Here is a 24,051-nt window from a genome sequence, read left to right as displayed (position 1 = left end):
TAGGAAGCTATATTCCTTCATAACTGGAGGCAAAGAGTTCAGCATTAAAAACAGCAGAGCGATGGCAGGTCTAAACACTAGCTGACTGACAGACCAAGACGCCCTCACATTTAAACATTAGAAAACAAGAAAAGCAGTGGTAAAAAATGCATCATTCTCCAAATCTTCTTCTGTAAATTCCGCATCCTTCGTTTCAGAGCAATGCCCACTTGTGGAAAGCACTCACGCCCAAATGGGCTAACGCTTTTGCTTTGAAAGTTATCAGAAAGGAGATTAGTAATCCACTTTTCTCTTTTGGAATTTACCGCCTCAATTTCAGTTAAACTCAGCATTTTTAATCCAACTGTTTGAGACTTTTTCTCCCATTCACAAAACAGTCTCATCCATTGAGTTGCTGTTGATCATATCACATCTTTATCAGCAGAAAATATACATATCACAAACATAATGTCCTGCAGCCAACTGTCAGCTAACTGTCTCTGCTGCTGAGCCAGGCAGCACTGTGTGTATGTATGTGTGTGTGTGTGTGTGTGTGTGCGTGCACCTACCCACCCTCTGTCTGTTTCCTCAGCAGCTCATGTCCTGTTTCCGGAGCGTGATTAGGCTGTTGTTCTGTTCACCACATTCAAGGATGAAAAATCTACCTAAAAACAAGTCGAGCTGCATCATTATCGATTAATCTGACGTTTCACATGCTTGTTCACTTAGTCTGCGTTAATTGTCTCGTATTCGTCTGCTTTGAATCAGTCAAGTGCGATGTAGTAAACACAATCATGGAACTACTAAATAGCATTTTTTTCATTAGCTTATCATACTACATCAGCGTTTACTGCAACAGTGGGCAGTTCTGTGGCCGACATGGTCGGCACATGGTGATAATGATCTGCAGCTCAAAGGCTAGAGTCGGCAGTAATGTGCGCCTGTCCAATGCAGTACATTTAGATCACCTCAGAGGACACTGGATGAGAAGTCACTAAGTCTTCCAGGTAGATGTTTCACTTGCAGTTGCCAATATATTTCTTACTGAAAACGCATTGGAGTGGTGGCTTGCTGTACTGTGCTATCAAGGGCAAATAAATCAAAACCTTCCTCACTCCTCACCTCAGCTGCAGCAGCTCTTAGCATCTGTCTTGCTTGTTCTCCCCCCATTTGTCCCTTTTTCCAGATTACCTGTAATGATTGATGCCTATGCCAAAGCAAAAACAGAAAAATCCATACCACTCTGCTGCCCTTTCCATATCACATTGATTCCACGGTGAAATATCAATCTGCATATGTCATGTACTGTTGTAGTGCTCACAATAGAACAACACATGTTTAGAAGTAAATCAGCATAAAGCTACTTTCAGATAGCATTTTATCAGGTTCCTTCAGGAAACCTTTTTTACCCTTCGCTCTCGCTTTTGCAGAGGCAGTTGAGTCAAATGAAAAATCCATCCAATCTAAAATCAGATAGATTTTATTCATGGATTAAAATCAAAATTTATGAGTTCACTTAAATTTGCATGCACACATGCACGCATCTATACAAGCACAAGCACATACACAAACTCGTAAACTTGGTCCCTGCTGTGCTGACCATGATGAAAAACTATCATTAGTTCTCCATGTTTTTCACTGATAATTAGGGACTGTTTTTCTTTTTCAGTGGAGGCATATTACTGATATTACTGTATATAGTAGCTTGCCATACACTTTTTTTTTCCCTTCATCAGTTTCCCAAATGGACGCATGGCCTGAGGGGGGATCTGTATCCTGGAGGGTATTATGTCAGATCAGCTTTAACACTTGTTGTTGGGGTTCCACTATTTCTTCCTTCTGAAAAACCTTGACTTAACGTGTTTGGTTCACTTAAAACAAATGCTCATGCGTCTGCCCGGTTTGTGTGTTTTTTTTGGGCTGGTGTGAAAGCTATCAATCGATGGGATGCGGATGAGTGAATTTAACAGTTGCTAGCAACTAGCCGGTGAAAGAGCAAAGGTCGGAACTGGACTGCTGCAATTTAGCACGCTGTCTTTGGCCACTGGGCCTCCGTCAGGACCTTCTCCCTGTGTTTACGTTCAAGGAAAACCTCTTCAAAGTTCACCAACTCATCAAGCGATTTGGACCAGGGAAAACGAACTATATGTGTGAAAATAACTTAAATGTACAAACCACAGACAACAACAACAACAAATACAACAACAACAACAAGCAAACAGCTAGAACCAAAACCATGACCTACAGTAGCAGTGATAGTAACTTAATGATGAGTGAGTTAAAACACATTGATTTTTCAGAAAGAAGTTGGAGGCGTTTTCTCTTTGCTTCCTCTTTACTGCAGCTCAGTGACATTTCCATGTTCTGATACTCGACTCTGAACCGTGTTCACATATCAGCAAGGACATTTATCTTCCAATAATAATTAATGATAAGCACATTTGAAGACTGAACTCTCAAGAAGAAAAATCCATGGTGTTCAGTGCCTCCGTAAACACTTTTTACGCAGAATAATTTTACAAAGATAAAAGCGGTTATTTTGAATTTAGCAAGATATGAGGAAGTAATCATGCTTGATTAGTACTGAACAAAGCTGTAATGATGTCATGTCGTTAAATCATGGGCTCAGCCTGATCATCTTTTCATCTGTGTTTTCTGTGACGCTCCAACTGTGTGTCAGTCACCTCAGGTGCCATCTGTAAACTGCAGATGAAATATGTGTGTTTCACATTACCATGCCGTGCAGCAGCGGCAGCAGTGTGACAAAAATAAAGCCTTTTTTTCCACAGCAGACACTTTGACTCATCATAGTAGGAAAAGCACAAGTGTTAATAACAACATTAAGAATGACCACCGAACCAGCTAAAGGAAATTCAGCCAGCATTGATTTTATTATCACAAATGTTGACTTTGATTGATTTAGTCACTCTTTACATGAAGACTGTGACATTTAAAGCTAAAGCTGACTGTGATGCTTGTTATTTCAGTCTGGATTCGTCACACACTGTATTGGCTTGTTCTTCCAATATTTTTGCTATCTGTTATTATGTACAGCTGGACCAGTTGTGTCTTACATAAAGTGTTTGGTTAGGTGTTAGGTTAAGATTACGTGGATCAGGGAGGACAGAGGTGAGGGAGCAGCGTTTGCTGGTATTTGCTTAATGGTTGTCCAGGAAGCTGTTAGCACAATGGTTTGTATGCACTTGTGTTCAATGGTGCTCAGTAAAGAGTTAACACTTGCTCCTGAAACATGTGTGAATATTATCTGGGCAGCTTTGTCTACCCAGTATTTTTACAATTGCTACAAAGCAAATTGGAAAAATTGGAGCCTAAAGGCAATAATTGCTCAGTGCAGATGGTCCAGAATACATGAGAATGATTTCATAATTTTGTAATGCAGCTTTTGCAGTGTGGCGGTTGTGTATACTTTAAAATGTAACTTGCAGCTTGTCAGGACTGTTTTTTTTTTAAACTTCATCACAAGCCTAGCAGATATTTTTCAACCAAAACAGAAAAGCTTATTTCTCACAGCATACGTAATTATATGCGTGTTGTGGCATCGCTATTTGCAAGCACGTAGGATTTTGTCAGTGGATTAATAGCCATGGAATGACTTCAACTTACTTTTGTAAAACAAGTTGACTGCCTGGAAGCTAAGTACCATTTCTGGCATTCCTACCTCCATGTGTACAGTATTCAGAATATGATTTCTTCTATGTATTTTCTATTTTTACATCTTAAAATCCCAGTCACAGTCTACATGATGCAAAATAGCTGAGGACATTTAAGAGCAACAAACCAATTTATTTGATGTGTGGAGTCTATGGTTTACACTTGCTCTGCACTGTCACTGCTCAGAATATGTAAAAGTTATTTATTTTTAATGGTAAGGGCTGCAGTACAATCAGGATTTTAATCCTTTGGTCAGTGTTTGACAGGAAATAGAATCTGCACCTTTGGCTTGAATACAGCAGCCTAAAGCTGGAAGAAAAGGGGGGGGGGGGGGGGGGGGGCAGAGGAAGAGGGAGGGGAAATGAGTTGGAGAGCAGAGCAGGCCGAAGGAACATTTCAGCAACAATATCCGTTCTCCTGAAACTTTACATATGTCAGCACTTCAAAAGTTTCCCCATTATTATTTATCCCACATCCCCTCCAAGATCTTCAAATATTCATCCGATCTCACCTTTTTTTCTGTGCCTACTGTAAATTGTCTCAAGCTGGATGCATGCATTTTTTAAAAATTATTGTAACTAATTACAGACGAGTGGATTTCCCGGCTGAATGAAACAGAGCTTTGAACGCAACAGTTGATTCAACCCTGTAAATGTACTTGAGCTGTTGGAGGACTTTCAAGACGAGTGTGAGTTGGTGAAGTCACAGCGCTACCAGTAGCTCTGTTTCAGACAGAGGAGTAAACTAAATATAAGATCAGACCTGCAAAGATGAACCACCAGAACTGAACCGTTGTTTGTTGACAGCGTACTGGTATGTGCTTTGTCTGATGCTGTGATGTTTTGCTTTAGAATTATTCAGTAATTGTTTTGCAGACCTGAAGTACCAAAGGACTTAAAGCCACTGTGTGATTTAAGTCAATGTCTGGTTGTCACCGTTAGCAGAGACTCCAGTCTACAGTACAGTTCAATACACTTCACTGCTAAATCAGTGAAAAGTAATCAGTTTCACCTCCTCACCTTCATTTGTCAAAAACATGCCCTCCCTCTTTCTCTCATGATTTCTATTACCCCCGCTCCCCCTTTTTTCTCTCTCTCTTCTTCTCTTTTCTTTCTTTCTTTTTTTTCTGGGAACTTAAATGATGTTTAAACATCAGTATCATCACATTAATTTCCATCCCTGATTGAAACAGCGGGTCCCGAAACTGTGGCAGCCTACAACCCGGGTTCAGAGCTGGAAGTGTGTCAGTAGTGTCAGAAAAAAATTATAAAAGAGAGCTTGCGAGAAATTAATACCGCACTACAGCTGGAAAATCGCTGCGTGAAGCGGGGATGCATGTTGGATTGTTGCTGTCAGAAAATTACAGAAACTGTTGGAAATTGTTCCAACACTTGATGGGTGTGAGAGAAGGAGGTTCAGAGGTGGTTTGACCATCTGAGGATCGTTTCTGTTGGAGCATACCGATGCCCTTAGTGCCTCCAGATGGTATCAGTGGAGAAGCAGGGCAGTGGCACGATCACTGGATAATATTCATTAAAGTCCAACCTTTGTTCAATCTTTGACCATCAAGTTCAGAGCAGTTAACTTCGATGGTGTAATGATAGTTTAGGAGAACCTGCTTGTCTCTGAAAAGCTCAACAAGGTCACTTGTTGTGTGTGTGTGTGCAAGTGCGTGCTTGTGTGGTTGTACAAACACACAGTACGAGTGCAGTTCCTATGTGCCAACAGTGAGCGACATGTCAGATTGTGGATCTGCTGTGACACAGGCGGCTGATTTCACCATGGTGCTAAGTGATTAGGTTGATCTCTGGGGAGAAGTTTAATTCTCCTCTGAGTAAGGGTGCCATTAAAATGCAATGGCATGAGATTAATGCTCATCTTGTAAGTGACATTTACTTTCTCATTTACCGTGGAAATTGTCTTGCAATATTGTGGTGCAAGGCCTTGTTTTGAATGCTGATGGGTTTCAGAAGCTGTTCAAAGTGTTGTGTGGTGACGGTGTGAAAAATGTTGAATGTGCTCTATAAAGAGGAAGGGTATCTAGCTGAGTAAGGGACAAATAGTAAAATAAGACCATCAGCAAAACAGGACTGTGATCTTTGAAGCTCCGGTTTACAGCGCGGATCCCAAACTCACTGTATGTTGAATAAATGGCTGTCCTCAGCATTAGTTATAGGACTGCAGAAGCTGATACCTGATCAGAAATATGATTTATGGTACCATTGTTCTGAAGTTGCCTTTTGAAGTGTATAGTTTATACTCAGGACAGGAAACAAGACAAACCGTGCCTTTATGGATCTTTTGATTTCCTGTAAGCTCTCATCAGGGGACCTGCGACAATAAAACGTCTTTATATCTGAGAATTACTAAAACCCTGCACAGTGTGAAATTGATTGCATTCCCTGATAATATGTCTGCGCCTCATAAAATCATATTCATCCTCTTTTGTGTGTCTGACTCAGATTTCTTATCTCCTTTTTTCTCTTACAGAGTGTCTGAACACAGCAGAGCCCAAAGTGTGCACGTGTATGTGTGTGGGTGTGGATGTGCGTGCATATACACGCCTGTGCGAGAGCTGGGGGCACAAACTGTATGTGTATGTGAGATGAGGAGAAGCTAAGTGGCTACCACAACCACCCAGATCAGACAGACTCCTGTGCTGCAAGATGGACTAGAGCCCCACACCTCAGGAGATCAAAGGTAGGAGAAGATGTTTGGTAATCAGCCGCCACTCACCCGCACTATCCAATGACTGTATGGAGAGAGTGACAGAGAGAGGAAATAATGAATCGCCTTGAGTTTAGGTGAAGGTCTTTTTGCCGTCTGTGTGCTGAAGGCTCGGACGCTGAGACCTTCACTAAATTTGTCAGACTTTCTGAATCCACCTTAAAGAAAACTTTATCAATGTAAAAACAATATTTCACTCTAAATAAGGACCGTATACATGATTCCAAAAGTCCTGGTGTTTCTCTTGTGATTTGGAGAAACAGAGTAAAATGACATGCTAAGAAGCAGCTTGTGATTAGCATGCTGTGTTGCTCGCTACATCTACAAATAAAAGCTCTGCTGAATGCAACAAGTCCAGGCTAGTGCTGCTGATGAGGCAGGTTCAGTAAAAATAAAGACATAACAAGAAGGGAAATCATTTTGACATTACAAAATAATCCCTTGAACGCATGGAGCGTTACTGGCTAATGATGACCTTAACTGGAGCATTCAGCTTCCACTTCCAGGGTCAAGTTTTTCTTTAAACTGCTTGAGAGATACTACAGAAATGATTGCTGTTGCTGCAATTAAATAGCTAAAAAGATCTTTTTTTGCAAGGCCAAATTTTGTCCATGCCCCTCGTTTATTAATAAATAAACAAACACATTTACTTACTGCAGCCTAGCAGTGATGCACTGTCTCTTCCTTTCTGTGGGCACTTAAAAGTGGACTTTTTTTCATCATTGCAATGTTTTTACAGGACATACTTGTGACACTGAAAGCTGCTTATTGGAGCGTAATTCAGCAATGTTTGCATGAAAATGGGATTATTTTATTGAGATTTCTTGAACAGAGAGGTTTTTGTCCATCCAAGTAAAATGGACCCATAAAAAATAAATTTTCTCGATATTTTACTTGATTTCCCTCCTGAATAGTCTGAACAAGCCTGGTGGATGAACTTTTACCTTCAGCTACCTTCTCTCATTTTCAAAAAGACAAACTCTTAGCAGAAGATGTCTTTTTAAAGAAGCGCTTTCCTGGATTTCTTCTTCTTTTTGAGTGTCATCCCACATTTTGCCTAGCTCCTCTGCAAAATGCTCCTCTGTGAGTCCTTTTAAGCTCTATAGTTTTGAGGGAGAGCTTATTTAACGTTCAAGGTTCTTCTGAACAAACAGGACGGACTCATCTGTAGTCATAGCATAACTTTTTTCGTCAACAAAGCAAACTGGGAAATACAGCAATCTTTATCATTTTTATCATCATATACCTTAAAAAAATAGAAGTCAGACTTTAGTTGCAAAGAAAGCGATATATGTATAAAAACGACTTATTTTCATACATCGGTAAATCTTGTATGTATGCATATAAAGCTAACTTATGTGGTTTTAAAAGTGTTCAGATTTTAATGAATGCTATAAATTTGCAGCAGCTTTTGAGTAAAGCTTCAGAACCTCAGCACAATGCCCTGCTTTAAGCAATCAACAGATATTTATATATACAACAGCTATCTCAGTATTTCTTTTTTGATGTGACATTTGTGACATTTGTGTGTATGTCTGTGCATATGTGTGTTCTGGTGTTGTGGTTGTGTGTAGTTGTTGTGTTTTTGACCACAACGCTATTATTTTTAAGGCCATCCACTGACAGCTTTCATAAGGCCTTCACCGCTGCATCTACACATAGTAATAATCAAAAACTAAATGCGTCTACATGATGATCACTTCATGATAACACATTTAAAGCTGAACTTCTATAACACCTGCAGAAATCAGGTGAGTCAAACAACAGGCAGCACATCCTCCTTCACAACTGTGAGCACTTTCTTTCCTCCTTCACAGACAAAATACATGAAATCAAACTCAGTCATGTCAGTTCTGCTCCCTCTTCACAGTGCGACCCCTCTGCCCTGTTCAGTCATTTTGAAGCCCTCCCATTATAACACACACAATTGCCAAATTAAAGCTTTCATCATGTCCTTTAGATTTAATGCCAGCTAGAGTTTAGAGTGTCAATCATTTTTTCTGAATGATTTTAATGTCTTATTGTACTTATTGAAAACAGTGTTGTGCTGACTTGATCCTTCACTCATGCTGAAAAAAACATGCAGAACATTTCAACATGCAGTGCTTTCTGCTCTCCTTTCTCTTTTGTCTGTGACCCTCCCTCACATGTATTTGTTTGTTTCTTAAAAAAGCAGCTCACAAAAGCTGCAGAAATGGTGTATTTTTGGATAAAGGTGCCAGACTGGACCCTATAGCAAATGGCTGGGTATGTCAGAGTTTTTTGCCGGTGTTGCTTATGTAGAGGACAGGATATGTTGTCGTCTGGAGGCTTCCCTCCAACTGCTGCTACCTGCTGTGCTCTGTTAAGACAAAAATCAAAAAGCAGCACAGGAGGCTTATAGGTGAATACTGAGAGGATCTGGATTTGCCCAAACCATCAACAATCAACTCAGCGTGTTTTTTATAGAATCAAACAGGGCGTTAGAAGCACAGGGTAGCACACGTATCCCAGTTTCTCCGATTTTCACCGTGAATTTGTCTGTTTTCCACATCGGTGCAAAGTGTACAGATAGCACACATGAGTGCTGGTTTGTAGGTTCAGTATATACAAAGAATGACGGCTACCATAACATGTCTCCACCAGAAACTTTGACTGTAACAAAACAACAAAAATGCACACACACACACACACACACACACACACACACACACACACACACACACACAATCTTATACACACACTCCTCAGGAAGTAATACTACTTATTTAGCCTATGTTCTGTTACAAACTCTTGAGTGTGGCAGTGACAGAAAAACCCAATTCATATTCATATGCAGGATAACACATATTTTTTAAGCCACCACATCCCGCCACAGGCAGCTCCAGTTTGATGTGAATACAAATGCCAGAACACACAGTGTGCTGTAAAGACATTGAATTTCTCTGAGGCACCAGTGCAAAGTATTACTGACAAAATTTGACTTTTTACTGACTTTGGCTCAAGGAAAGTGGTTGGAGGAGAATTTCATTGCCCACATGTGCAATCTTGCATGAGATACAAGCATTGAATATCACTTTGCTGCAGATGTTGTATTATGGCCCCTCAGCATGTGTCAATAATGCCACTGGGTAAATCGTTCTGCTCAGCTTTACAGGAACTCTCAAACTGGTTCTGGTATGCTCTTTGTTTACTGCATCCTCGATGTTCTTTCCACTGCCCGTAGCTAATTCTTCTTTACCTGCTTACCAGAAACACAGTGCATGTCAGATGAACTCAGTCCCTTCTTTCCAGAATAGCTTTTAAGTGCTTTGGTGTGTGGATAGCTCAAGGTTTGTGTGTATGCATGTGTTTAATGAGCTGTTTGTATTTGTGTGTTGACTGAATTCATGAGTCTGCCTCAGTCTGCTCCTGTCTGTATTGCTGCTGGGCCACCTGCCTTTTTCCTGCCTCTTTTCCTGGCTGCTCCTGAGAAGTAGAGATAAGGCCCACTGATGTTTGTCTGCTCCCTGGCAGATTACTGAGGCAGACAGGTACAAGGACTCTGGCAGACAGCTACAGTATACTGGAGGCCAAAGAAGAACTTGTTTGGGATGCCTAAGCTGACCACCGCACCAATCCAGCTCGAATGCCACCTGGCTTCTTTAAATGTGCTGTTGTTGCTGAAATAATAATTATTATTTACTGTTCGAAGAGAAATATGAGTCATTTTGGGAAATAGCTGGAAACTTCTTTGAACTCGGTCATAGAGAATGATCACACATAATGTCAATGATTCTCCTTTGATTAGAAATGCCTGAGATGTAATTGGTAAATTGTGATTGTATAAATGAGGTCAGACTGTTATCAGACGTACTGGAAACACTATACATATACTGAGAAACACACCATCTTAATATTAGTTTGTCTGTTTCTTTGTATGAGATCTAAACTGTTATTTTCTTAAGATGAGACAGGGAGAAGGGTTAGGGTAATGCAAAAGCACCTGCACTTTCTGCGCTCTTTCTCATGGCCAGCAGGGGGCGACTCCACTGGTTGCAAAATAAGTCCGATAGTATGCAAGCTACTACTTTTACTTTTCCCTACTTCTTACTTAATTTATTCCCCCAGTAAACAGTTTCCTAATGAGTTTGTAGTCTCAATCACTAGTTTTAAGTCTTCCTCAATAGAGCACGATGTTCATTTTGTAAATTCTTGCCCCATTTAGAGTAAAATAGATAATAAATCAGCGTATGCTTTAGTCCAAATGTGGTCTCTAGGCTCTAGGCTTCAATGGGTGACGTCACGATGGCTCCATCCAGTCTTTCTTATACAGTGAATGGATGGAATAAATGATTGAGTAATGACTCATAGAAATGAGCGACCATTACTTCAAACGCTGTGCTTTATTGCATTGTCAAATCAGTCGAAATAGGGCTTGCAGTTGTCATGTGTCTGTTGTGAAAGACTCAGTAGAAGTTATAAGTTTGTTGCTGAAAACCACACCGGATGATCATTTGTCTTGGAAGGTTGTTAATGGAATGGCGACAGGCTTTCTCCCTGTGATCTGTTTCATTGATCATTATGAGTAGACGTTTAGAAAAGTAAAGGGTGGGTTATATTTTAATGTGGGTGGTTGATCAGAAAAGCTTTCATAAGTGAGAACTTGAGGAAGAAACTGTAATATCAAGCATTTTGTTTGTGAGCGTGTGTGTGTGTGTGTGTGTGCATGTGCACATGCTCCCATCTGTCATGCATGTACAAGTATGTGTGTGCTTTTTGCATGTTTATTCCTTGAGTACCAGGTTGTGAACGCTTATGATTAAAGCACACAGTTAGTGTGGGACTGCTTAATAGAGTCTTTTATGAACATTTCACGGGCTTCTTGGACATAAAAATTCCGTACCTCTTACTTCATCCACAAGGTCAGGGCAGAGAGGCTAAAGAAGAGAAAGGATCTGAACTGGGTCTGGACATATTTTCTTCAACACAAGTACGGAGCTTGAAGCGAAGTGGTTGAGAGAGTTGGGAAATAAGTATAACTTGTATGTATTAGAGACAAAGCTATTACCATACTTAGTCCTTTCATCGGGCATTATGAGCTTATGTCATAACAAAGCTCCCTGCTTGTGTTATTTAAAACTCTCGAGCTGTTAGATCGTTCTGTCTTGCCGAGCTGTCTGCATCTCTCTCATGCAGACGCATTTTCCCTCTTTGTGTTCATTGTTTCTGTTTGATTGATGCGTGTTTGATCAGAGCTGTTTAAATACTTGTCTCAATATTTATGCGGCCAATTGTGAAGATGCTGCGTGATTGCGGCCGAACAGGCGGAATATAAATTGTTCATCACTCTCCACACCATGTGGTAGACGGGTCCTTCCACAAGCCTGACAGCTCTACTGGAAAATGAAATTAGAGGAAAGGAGAGATGTACGTGCAAGAGCAGAGGACAAGGGATAATACATGATTCACATGCAGTAAGCTTTGGCTGTGTAGCACATCGAATATACATGGGGGAGAAAGCGTAGAAGGGATCTAAGGGTTTAGAAAGAGTTAAGAGGCAGACTTTTACAAGGTGAAGTACAGCTTATGAAGGGAGCTCTGGCTGAATTAGACAGTGTAACTGCTGCTGAGACTCACTGACTGACAGATTAGCAGAATGACAAATGATTTATTTAAGAATATCTCTGAAATAGCAGCACCACTGTCTATATTTGCATTTAAAAGTATGCTACACAAGAAGCAGCTCCTTAACTCTTCAGACCGAATCGTTCTCATCATCCCATTTGCGTAACCGCATGCTGTATCATCTTGGTGAAATACACACCGGGTACAGTAAAACTACCTGGTTGATTGTGTGATAGATTTACTGCAATTAACTGTGAATCATTCTAAATAGAATAGAACAACATATGGACAAAGGCTGCTGTGGCTTGTGGCGCTTCTCAGCTTGCCGTCAGTGGCAGCATCTGGCCACTGAATAGCAGTCAGAAGAAGCATTAGCTGTTGGACGTGCAGAGCTGTGAGTGTTTCAATGCACAGCTCTTCAGTGTAAACTCAGATTTATTTATTTTCTTATAAGAAGGGATGTTGCAAACATGTTTTATTTAAGAACACTTGTTGCCAAAATAGGTGAGTTTAGTTTGGTATTTGTTTAATTATTTCTATGTCACTGCAGGAAAGCGGGTGGAAAAACACCATACGCAGCAGGTTATTCTTGTTTGACCCTGTGATGATAGAAGCTTTGCATAGCTTTCATTCGTACATTACTGTATGTTAAAAAGGACAGAGCAGCATTTCTTCGGCACCTCACCTTTGGCTGTTACACTGTAAATCCTGTTGTGCAGGCTGTGAACATGCAGCAGTGATTTTTGTCAGCATTATTAACTGCTGTTGGGCTTTATCGGGGCACAGCAGTGCATAATTGGAAAATCCAAACCCATGAAACATAAGCATAAGGTGTTCTTCGCCTCTTGCTTCACTGTTATTTATGAACATGCACTGTAATTTCTGCTATCTAGTCTTTGAAGTATATATGAGATTCACAGTTTAACTCTGTGGCACAAATCTGCTGGTTGTATTTCTATAAGTTGAGTCAATGGCCATGTCTTGGTTTACTGTGAACTGCCATGCTGTCTGTTGAATGGCAATGAATATCGTCTACAGGTAGTCTGTCTGAGATTAGAAACACAGAGAAAGACAGGGAGAGAGGGAGGAGTCTCATGGAGACATAAAAGAAGAGATAGAGAAGAAAGTAAGGACCAAGTGAGGGAAAATTTAAAGGCAGCGTATGAGTGAGGCGCAGTGGTAGAGAATAAGAGATAATAAGGAGTAGGGAGAGGGCTTCAGAGAAAGAGACGAGAGGAGACTGTCAGAGGATTTAGCAGGAGGAACCAAGGCATGGAGAGAGACATGATACCTCAGATATTAGAAACAGTACAAGAGGTAGAGAAGGAGTTTAATGAGTGACTGTGGCGGGCAAAGTCACCGCAGCATCTCCACATGCGATCAGTGCAAGAATGGGGGGCGGCAGCGGCGGGTAGAGAGGCTAGACGTGACAGCTGGCTCCAGCAGTGTGCGGTGAGGGGTGGTATTGTTTCAGCCTTTGTAGATGCTCTCCAATCCCATTTACAAATTGGAAGGACCACCAGTCACAGTCGCGCAGAAACTGGCTGCTGTCACTGGGTAAGCTGGCTGATGGATGGGACCACTTTGCTTGGCGAGTCTAATGATAATGGGGTAGAAGAGGTCAGAGTTGGATTATGACCGTCTGGTGGCATGAAGACAGTGGCGCTGACAGTGCTTAGTCAAGCTGAAAAAACCACTGTGTTGAGTTTGATTCTGCTGATTATTGACTGGTTTTGGCTGGTTAGGGGTATTAATGGGTCCAAAAATTGGATACATGCTCGAAGTCCAGATCTATTCTGAAATGTCCAAAGGGTATAATGAATATATTTTGTATGTGTGAAGCAATAATACCTGTTTAACACTGGGTTTAACTTATTCAATTTCGAGCCAGAAAATTGCTGCCTTGGTAGAAAATACAATCCGTACTTGTCAGCAGCAAAACACATTACAAGAGGGGTGTGGTGTTACTTATCACTGCAAGATAGTTTAATAATAATTTGCCTAAATAACAAATTTGAAAGGAGTAGTATTTGGGACAGTCTGTTTTATACAATGAGACAGCTGTGAATAGGGGATTTCGGTCAGCTGTGCTCGCCTTAAGGGAAGTGGAGCACATACACAGAGTAGCCAGGCACAGCTTAGTGCACACAGAGCAGTGAGAGGATTTGTCTTGCGAATTTGGTTCTGTCACAGTCTGCCTGAGATGCATGCTGTTAAAACTAGAGCTAATCTAGAGCTATACATCTGATTCCTCCGGAGTTTAAAGGGACAGGCTCTCCAAAGATGCTTAGTATGGTGGAAAATAGCAGGGAGGTATCTGGAATCAGACAGAGTCAGCAGCGCAGTTTGAAGTATTGACATGCAACTCAGGAGTTTTGTTCAATTATTAATTTTGGCATACTGGACAAAAGAAAGTTGTGAATGGATCCAAACGTCATGTGCAAAACGGTTACTCCCACCCAGTTACCCCCTTTTTCAGAGCCTACAGAAACCTTTATTTCTCTGTAGTTTCATTGTTGCTTTTGCTTTCAGCCGTTTTCTCATAAAGCTGTTTTCTCAAAGGCTCATGTCATTTCAAGGCTAAATTAAACGCAATCCTTGCAATGCCTTTGGAACTGCAAGCTAATACTGTTACACATTAATTTTGCCCCCAGAAATCTCTCGACTCTTAATAATCAAGGAGCGCATTTGTATTCAGCCCCGTCACAGCCCATGCTATAGTGAATGGAGAGCTAGGATGAACGAGCACAGCTCACGCGCCATATTTCCGCTCTCACTGGGCTTTTAGTTTTCACTGAGCCGTGAACAGCTCTCCCATGACACCACAGGTAGAGAGCATCAGCGAATGGCAAAAGAGACAATTTGCTGTTGAATAACCCCGGTGTTTGCATGTGAGTGACAGGTCCTTATCAGAGCTCCCGCCGGCTGATCAAAGTTGAAAGGGGGTCAGGCTGAATTAAAGACTAGCTAATTAAAATGTCCAGGGAACATGCCAGCCCTCATTTCATTTATCTCCTCGAGCTCAGTTGGGAAGAGAAAGAGAGAGGCGAGATGTGGGAAAAGCGAGCAAAAAAGAATAAAGGTGTGTAATCCCACAAGTTGAGCTTCATCTGATACTAAAGGATAGATTAATACACAGCGTGTTTTGTAACAATCAGAGATGTGTTGTACTATGATATCCTGGTTCAAAGGTGCCACCTGTATGTGAGCTGATAGGCAGATGTGGCTTTAAGCAGATGATTTTGGTAGGAGTTTGGTGAGAGCCTGCTCACCTGAACGCAGAGTTCAGTGGATGGATAGATCCAGGCCCCAGGCAAAGAAGCAAAGCATGTAATGAGACATCCATAAAAAGCCTGTTCAGATTTCAACCTGCTCCCACTTTGTCTCTGTGGCTCTGCCTTTTTCAAATCTCCCATTTTCACCTCTTGTTTGAGAACTCTGGGCTCGGCGGTGTGTGTTTGCATGTGTGTGCGTGTATGTTTGTGTAGGGCATTAAGGCCTTTTCTTGGGTGGAATAAAGGTCACTCTCAGATCGACTGTATAAATTCTACCTGGAGGCTGGGGTTTTCTCTCAGGAGGCAGTTGGGGTTTTGGACTTCTTAAACCAAATGATGCATTCATACACAGATGAGGAAAAAAGGCTAAAGGGTATTGCTGACTCTGTTAGAAGGAGATATGAAATATCTGTGTGTTCTGTGGCGTATATCCCATTTTTTTCTTGGAGCGACTCACAAGCGCCACAAACTATTACAATTTTAAATGAAAATCTCTGCTGCTATAGTAATTTCAGCAACCACTATTGTATTTGTCTTGGAAAGAGGAGAAGTGACATTAATTGAGTCGTTGGCAGAAATTGTTTCAGCCTTTTATGAATGGTTTAATAGGAAAATAATTAACTGAACAATGATAACAATTGTTAGTTGCGACTGTGGTTTCTCGGAATAAAATCTCCAACTTTGACATCCGGTATACTGATGAAAACGGTTGTATTCAGCATGTCAAATGTCAATGAAATGCTGCTTGAAAATAGAGAATACACTTGATCAATAATGCCAATGTGCCGTAGGTGTGAGAGCCTGTGCCATCAGGTTGTCTAATAATCTAAGTGTGTGTGTTCTTTCACACCAGAGCTTTTGTTGTGAAGGTGTCTGAGGCTGACTGACACTGAGAGCGAATCAGCCTAATGAGATGCCATGTTTCTCTGTGGAAATGATTACCTCAGGAGGAGAGGCATTAGATTGATGAGGGCAATCTTTGGCTCTGTCCCTGAGATGCGCCAGCGCCCCCACCACCACCTCCATCACCACACCATTTAGACAGAGACAAGTCACTCCCTCTCAACCCAAATGACCCGTAACACTTCCATGGACAGTTTAAAAGAACAGGGGTGGATTGTGTGCTACTGCCTCAGCTTTAAACACACACTGTGTCATTTCTGCCACTTGGGGTCTCAATCAAAACAATGAAAACACAAGACGTAGATTTAAGATGTTGTGAAGTTGCGCGAGATCATGTTCACAGACGAGGTAATGTATAAAATTTTTATTCATGTTCTGTTTAATCGCGTTCGTTGTTGTTTTTATGTTACATATGGTGCATGTAAATAACAAAATCAATTCAAGTATCATGCTGCTTACCTAGGAGTATAATTTGTTAGGCCTAGTCTGCATATACATGGATATTATTAAAAAAGATTTATACATGCAACTAAAGTTGAATGAATTCTTGATGACCGCCAGAGATGGTATGTCATATTTCGATATGCAAGCAATGAGACAGAACAGGGTTTTTCTTCTTGTCCACTCAATGTGACTCAAGACCCAGACGACTGGGGTAACATCAGGATGAATCTTCACCCTCTGAGCCCTGAGATGTCTAAAAATGAATTAAAAAGTCCTTTTTTTTCTGAAAATGCAAGCAGGACATTTTAGATGTGCAATAAAGATGTGTCGCACCGACAATTAAGGTGTGTCTCTCCTCTAAAATTTTAGTGCTGATTAATCGATAACTGAGGTTATTGATGCAATAAAGGATGATTGCTGAATGTTCCATTTGTTACTATTTGGCCCAACCTTTTGAGTGTGATTGCCTCCAAGGAGGCTTAGAGACCCATTAATCAGGACTTGGTTGATCGCTTTTCAGGTCAGCAGTGATCTGAGGGGGAAGCTCCTGAGGTGAATGCAGCAGCAGTTTAATAGCTCACAGTGGACAAGCACAAGACGGAAGCTTACAACAGCTGTAATAGTAGGAGCTGTGTGTCCTCTGGAGTGTGCATGCAGCCAGCACACACAGACTGAGAGAGTTCTGATCTCATTTTTAGATTAAACCGTGCATATTTTAAACTGATTAATGTGGACGTCCCACTCGCCACCAAAGTTAACAGATGTGAAAAATGATCTTAAAATGAACTGTAGACTTGAGTTTGTTGGTGCAGACATCAATTAGATTGATTATGGGCAAGAGTCTAATAATTGTCACTAACATTTCCCCCAAGACTAATCACCACTCTGATTGTGGATGGAGTCTGACATTGGTGGAGTGGGTGGTGACTGGACACTGGTATCACCTTCAGGAGGTGTAAGCAGAGCACAACAGAGCCCTCGCTGGATTGATAATGGGGGATTGTGATTAATGATTGAGAGGAGTGGTAGCTTCAGGGTACAGCTAGACAGAGGCAAGAGAGGTGGAGCCACCGCCTCCCTGTCATTTTGGATTTCAAGCTTGCGTTGAGTTGACAGGATCACATGAGGAGTGGCAGGTAAACTTTCTGTGATGTTGTGTATTTAATGTAAACCACTGTCAATTTCAGATTTCTATCATTATGATATAAAACTTAATTCACATGCAGCTTCCGCACCAGTCAGGCAATATTTGGGATCTTAATCTGCACCATCTGCAATGCCTTTTGGTGTAGCTATACTGTCTGACTTACTCAGCGGTGTGTAGTGAAGCTGTATGGAGTTGCCTTTTAGACTTTAACATGATAGGACAATGGAGGGAAGCAGGGAGGTATGTGAATGAATAAGAGCCAAGAGGTGTGGCCGTGAGGAAGTAATGAATGAAGGTGCAGAGGAGAGTGAATGAAGCCGTCTTCCTGCTAAGCTCCATTTAACAACTGCTATACTTACCACTGGTATAGCATCAACAAAGCCATACACAGCTGTTACTGATGAGCAAAATGACCCTGTTACTCCAGAGTTTATTAAGTGGAATAAATTGCCATCCTGCTGCTTAACTTCACAAACAGTTTATGCAAGGAATGCATAAATGCATATGTGGAAATGGCATACATGAACTCAGCACCAGCTCAGGGTGAAAAGACTGTTGTACTGGGAATCTTTGAATGGGGAATATGCAAATGCATTAATTAAATAAGGCTCTTTAAAGAACCCAAATGATTTGTTTGAATTAATGTTTGTTACTTTATGTGTAATAATCTGGTAAATAGAATCACTAAATGCTGATTTTGGTCCGAAAATCTTTGAGAACTTATAAGTTCACAAATTGATTGTCTATTGCATGACCCATTAGCGAGTATGACTCACTGAGTATGAAGTTAAACCCTGTTGTTGACTATTCACTGCGGAGTAGACGCTTAAGCCGTCTGCGTTCTAGTGGTTTCTGTTCTGACTGTGCAGGATCTTACTTAGCATGCTGATCCAGCTCTGGAATGGATCCTCAGGGAGACAGGAGGCAGTGCTCTGAGGCCAAGGCTTAACTCTGGGATTTGATGCTTCACCTTCTCACAAGTGTGCCGCCTCTCTATTGATACTTCATACACTAGATGTTTGGAAACATTCAGCTTGAGCTGATTATTAGAGTCAACATCTTTATCAAATAAATGCGCCAACGTATTAGCCACAGTCTTCTTCCTCATATTTCCATTTCCTACTCTATCTCATATTTGATATATTGTTTTTATAATATGCTATATTTAACTGCTGTGACTTTTTTAAAGATCTTGCAGTGCAACAATCATAGCTGAGCTTTATTTCGTCCATGCTTGGAACCACTGTCTCTTCAGTTTAGGTTTAATCAGTCTGCACATATTTTTGTAGCCTCGCTAGCAGCATGACTCAGTGGACTGTCAATATTGGTCTGATGCTCGGTTGATCTGTCCACCACTTGTGAAATGTCTCAACGGCTATTGAATGGATTGTCCTGAGGATTAATCCTAATGAATTTGGTGATCCACTGACTTTCCCTCTAGTGCCACCAATATGATACCTAATAAATATTGGATGGATTACCATGAAACGTGGTGCAAACATTCATGTCCCCCTCAGGATGCATTGTAATAATGTTTGTGATTTTCTGACTTTTCACCTCGAGCCACCATCTGTTCAAAAATGTCTTTTTTTTGGTTTGTTATTTTTAAAAGATGCTGCTCAGAGAGAGACACAAATAATAAATATCCACCATTTCCTAAAATTTCTGTGATGCCCATCAGCTGCACATTTCGTACATAATTGATGACGAGAGCTTTTTCACTCCAATTCTAAAATTGAATGAGTCGATCTAAGATTTTGTATTGTGACAGTCAGATTAGTGCTGGAGCCCATTTCATATTTTTCTTTTCAGATTCGAGTGTTTTCAGAAGCGAGACAAGTCATCTCTTAAAAGTAGTTTTTCATTCCCCTCAGTATGTTTCCTGCCAAACAACAGACACAGTGTCCTTGAGCTCCAAAGTTTCTCAGGTGAACAAAGGCGAGAGAGATCTCTGTGATACATTAGCCTTTGTATCCGCTCTTCACTCTCTTTGTGACTCGTGTTGCTTTTCTCTCTGACGCTCTTTTTTTCTTTATTTCTCCCATGCAAACACATACACACAATGTTCTGTTTCCAGTGCTATTTATAGAGATTATGCTCCCAAAAAGTTCCTCCAGTATGTTAAGCAGTGTTTAAAGGTTTCACTGCCACTCTGAGCATAATTCAGATCTAGCTAATAATCAGCAGGACCAGCTCCCAACAGCTGATTGCTTTCTACAAGGTCATCTACAGCAAATGTATTCATCAGTGAAATAATTGTAGAATTTTAATCTACCTTGGGCGACAACATTTTGTAAAGGCCTTATTAGCATTATCTGCCGTGTACTGTGTGTCAGCATTAAGCTGACAAAATGGATTAAGACCATTACGTTTGTCACGGTGCTTCTTTAGTGTTGAGTATCTAAACATAAGGGAATTGGCACTCTGACCACCACAGAGTACATTGGCACAAAGACCTGCCATTAATTCAGAGCACCGAGAGGATTTCGAGTCCTCTATTGAGTATGTCCATTTATTTAGTATCACGCTTTTACAACATGTGAAAGGAGCATGGATGAAAACACTTTTTGTTTTCATAATAAGATAAAGATGTCAAAACTGCACATTTGTTTATTTGTGTCCATAACAACCAACACTCTTTTGTTCAGGTGATGATTTTGTTAACATCGCTTCATGAACATACATAAAGATAATATTGATGTGTGTGCATTAAACACTAATCTGGCAAAAAGGTGCTGGCAGCTGATGTCAACTGCTCAGCAAATTAACTTTTTCCAATTTTAGAGAGATCTAAAATACTAGAGAGAGCTTTTCTGCCTAAAAATAGTAACTTTTGTCATAAATCAAAAGAAACAGCGGCCATGAGCTTTAGCACCTCTACCCTTCCACATCAAAGTCAAGAGCAAAATGTGTTTGTACAACACTGGTCTGATTTTTATAGTTTCGCCCATCATCTCTGCTGGTTAGGATAACATGTCATCCATCCAGTGTTATTGCAGAGATCTGAGGATGTGGTGACACCGCTAGACACGGCTTTAATTTTGGATTCCCCCAGGAGAGCAACATGAGCTGTCTGACAACCTGGCAGATTTTAAACAGAGTTCCTGTTCAACCCAATTATCACAATCGCTCATTTGTAAGTGGAAAAAAAGAACATATCCAAGGTCAACAGTAGCATTATAAAACTACGTGCATGCCTGACTGCAGAAAGGAAATAAACTTTGAGACAGCAGATAGATATGGAGAATGTAATGGATAGCCAGGATGGTTCTTTCAAAATGGGGAGTTATATAATATGGTTAAAATATGGACCTATGTCATAAAATATCATGTGGGAGTTGAAAAGCAAACTGAAATATTGAGTAACATCATGACATTCGCATGAATTAAAGCACTTTCCTGCCTTTTAAGTTGCTGACATGACAGACCACAGACATGTCATCAACACCTCCTCAACACTGCTCCTTCAACTTTCAGTAGATTTTTGATCGAGATGCATTTGAGCTACTGTAGGGGCTGCACAGTGGCGCAGCAGGTAGTGCGCGTGCCTCACAGCAAGAAGGGTTCGATCCCCGGGTCAGGCGGGGCCTTTCTGTGTGAAGTTTGCATGTTCTTCCCGTGCATGCGTGGGTTCTCTCCGGGTACTCCGGCTTCCTCCCACAGACCAAAAACATGCTCATTAGGTTAATTGATGACTCTAAATTGTCCGTAGGTGTGAGTGTGAATGTTTGTTTGTCCTTGCATGTGGCCCTGCAATCGGCTGGCGACCGGTTCAGGGTGTACCCCGCCTCTCGCCCATTGTAGCTGGGATAGGCTCCAGCCCCCCGCAACCCCGAAAGGGATAGGCGGTATAGATAATGGATGGATGGATGCATTTGAGCTACGCCTCCATTCCTGTATCAATGCTGTGCAATAATAATGATATAATATAATAATAATGCTCAGGTTCATAAATAAAACCGATGCACTCTATTTCCAGCTCCCAACAGACAGATCTTCAAGGACAGCCAGTATAGCTAGAGATCCAGTATGATGAATTTTAAACTGTGGGATAAATGGGAGCATCTAAATGATGGCATCCAGGGAACTGCCATCTTCCATGAATGTGGCCCATGGCCATTAGCTTCAAATTCGATGAAATTGATTCACCATGTTCAGTGTTCAATTTAAAAATTGATTGACTTTCTCTTCTCTACATGTGAATCCGCGTTTGTCATCTGTTTTAGCCAGGTTATCTCTCCTCTGAGTGAAGAACTCTATGCAAGACTGGACAGAAGAGTTGCCATTAATAGCAGAAAAAATAAAAGGTCTCCTGAAAGAAATGAGGTCATAACAAGGGAGTGTTGGGAGCATGTGGGGTAACAGAGCGAAGGGGCATGTTGAGAGACAGGGGACAAAAAGGCAGTGCGGCCTCTTTTCTCTTCAGCAAGTAGATTCCATTCTCTCTCTCGCTGAGCAGTAGTGTCCATGCTGTTGCAAACAAACTGCCATCTCTTTGTCCCTCTGTCTCTGGGTAATTGCACCCCTGCCTCTTTTTCACACAGGCCAGATTTATCCTGGCTGTAAGTCTCACCACTGCTGTACGAGTGTCCTCTGACATGGCTCGTTCCCCCATCAGTGTGACAGTGGCAGTCCACTGTGGGAGAACTGTCTGAGTTCCTCCACACAGATAGAAATACGTTTTACACTTGCGTGCAAGCACACACACTCAACAGTTGCTCGATGGTGGTACGTTTTGTGCATGCGTGCGTGTAGGATTGTGTGTTTTGCCAGTAATCACATAAGAGAGAGAAGTCAGTCAGAGTTCTGGGGCTTTATTACTATTATGACTTGAGTGGCTTCTCTGGACGGTATTAAGACTGTGTTTTGGACTGATGCTGATTAACTGAGAGTGAGGCTCGATTACAGAGGCTCCCTGGGACTGTAGGGTTGGATCAATGGCTGGGGTTGCACATGGGCATCCTGGGTATGAAGGTCAGGCTGGCAGCTGATGCTGTAGTGAGGGGATGTGTGTCACTTTGGGAACTTGGGAGCCACTGTGCTGTAGCAGACGGTGCACACTCGTTTTTAATTCTCTTACTTTAACACCATGCTCTCACGTTGCTTAAATTGAGGAGGGCTAATGTTGGTCAGTTCATCACTTTGACCCTGACTCAAATATCTCAACATTTTCTTGGACGGATTGTCGTTGAATCTTGTACGAACATTCATGGTCCCCAGAGGATGAATCCCACTGATGTTGGTGATCCTTTGACTCATCGCCTAGCACCGCTATGAGGTTCACATATGTAGTTTTGAGTGAAATAACTACATAATAGATTACCATGAAATTTGAAACACACATTCATTTTTCACTGTGGATTAACTCCAATGACTTTGGTAATCCCCTGACTTCTCATAGCGCCATCATCAGGCCTAAATGCCTAAGCATAACCTCAGGGGGCCACTACCGTCGACATAGTCTCTCAGTCTTGTTTTAATTTTAAAAATGAAATTCTGGGTTTAATTGATACTATACAATGATACTTTATTTCTGCAGGATGATACAGTAGTCTGTCTGTTGGCCTTAGTAAGTTATTTGCTAGAAAGACCAACTTCTGAACTCTAGCTACGACTTTACAAAATTTCTACCATCAGTCAGAATGTCTCTTGGGGTGAAACCAGCCTGCATTATGCCATTACTGTAGTCCCTTCCCACATTTCTTTACCTATTGGTTCTATACTTTATCTTTCTTTTTGACAGAACTACTTTACAGCTCCAATGCACCTAATTTATATAGTCAGTGGCATGGCATTCATATTTTTTCCGTCTCAGTCTGCACCAATATTCCAAACTGATTTCCGTGCTGCCCAGCAGAAACCTGTGCTACAGAGAAAGCACTGGCAGCTATAGACCAAGGCGGTTTGAGAAAATGAGTGTTCCATTATTTATGCTCCCCTCACTAACTTTATGATGCCGTTAGGTGGTCATGCTGTTGTCCTCTGTCTCCTTTTATTAGCTGTGGTTCACCGCTGCATTCTAATGGATACGTCAAACTATGAAGTTTCCTTTTGGCAATGTAGCAAAGAGCCCGTTTCTCAAGCTCAGTGAAACAAAAGGATAGACGGTGCACGTCATAAGATGAGAGCACAGTTTCAGTGAGTCCAACACTGAATGTGTAGCATTTTACCAGCTAAGCACTTTTTTACCAGTGTTGGTCTGAGAGTGGCTTTGTCCTAAAATTTAGTGGCATCGACTGTGTATGCATAGTGATTTTACCGTAGTGGCCTTCTTTTATTTCATTTCAATATCCAATTTCCTCAAAAACTTGTTTTTAT

General features: G+C 41.3%; 1 protein-coding gene across 3 annotated transcripts in view; it reads left to right on the top strand.

The window, feature by feature from the left end:
- grik4 (glutamate receptor, ionotropic, kainate 4) overlaps positions 1-24,051 on the top strand; it is a 274,826-nt gene that overhangs the window by 68,970 nt on the left and 181,805 nt on the right. For 2 of the 3 annotated variants that reach the window (XM_070969980.1, XM_070969981.1), the window contains one exon: positions 6,142-6,351. The exons of the other annotated variant lie outside the window; for it this stretch is intronic. The gene's annotated coding sequence lies outside the window, so the exon portion shown is untranslated. The remainder of the gene's footprint in view (positions 1-6,141; positions 6,352-24,051) is intronic. 3 annotated transcript variants of the gene reach the window in all.

The sequence above is a fragment of the Chaetodon trifascialis genome, chromosome 9, assembly GCF_039877785.1.
Source record: "Chaetodon trifascialis isolate fChaTrf1 chromosome 9, fChaTrf1.hap1, whole genome shotgun sequence".
In the NCBI taxonomy this organism is placed as follows: domain Eukaryota; kingdom Metazoa; phylum Chordata; class Actinopteri; order Chaetodontiformes; family Chaetodontidae; genus Chaetodon; species Chaetodon trifascialis.
The sequence above is the reverse complement of the archived record's forward strand: the minus strand, read 5'-3'. Positions and strand labels throughout refer to the sequence as shown.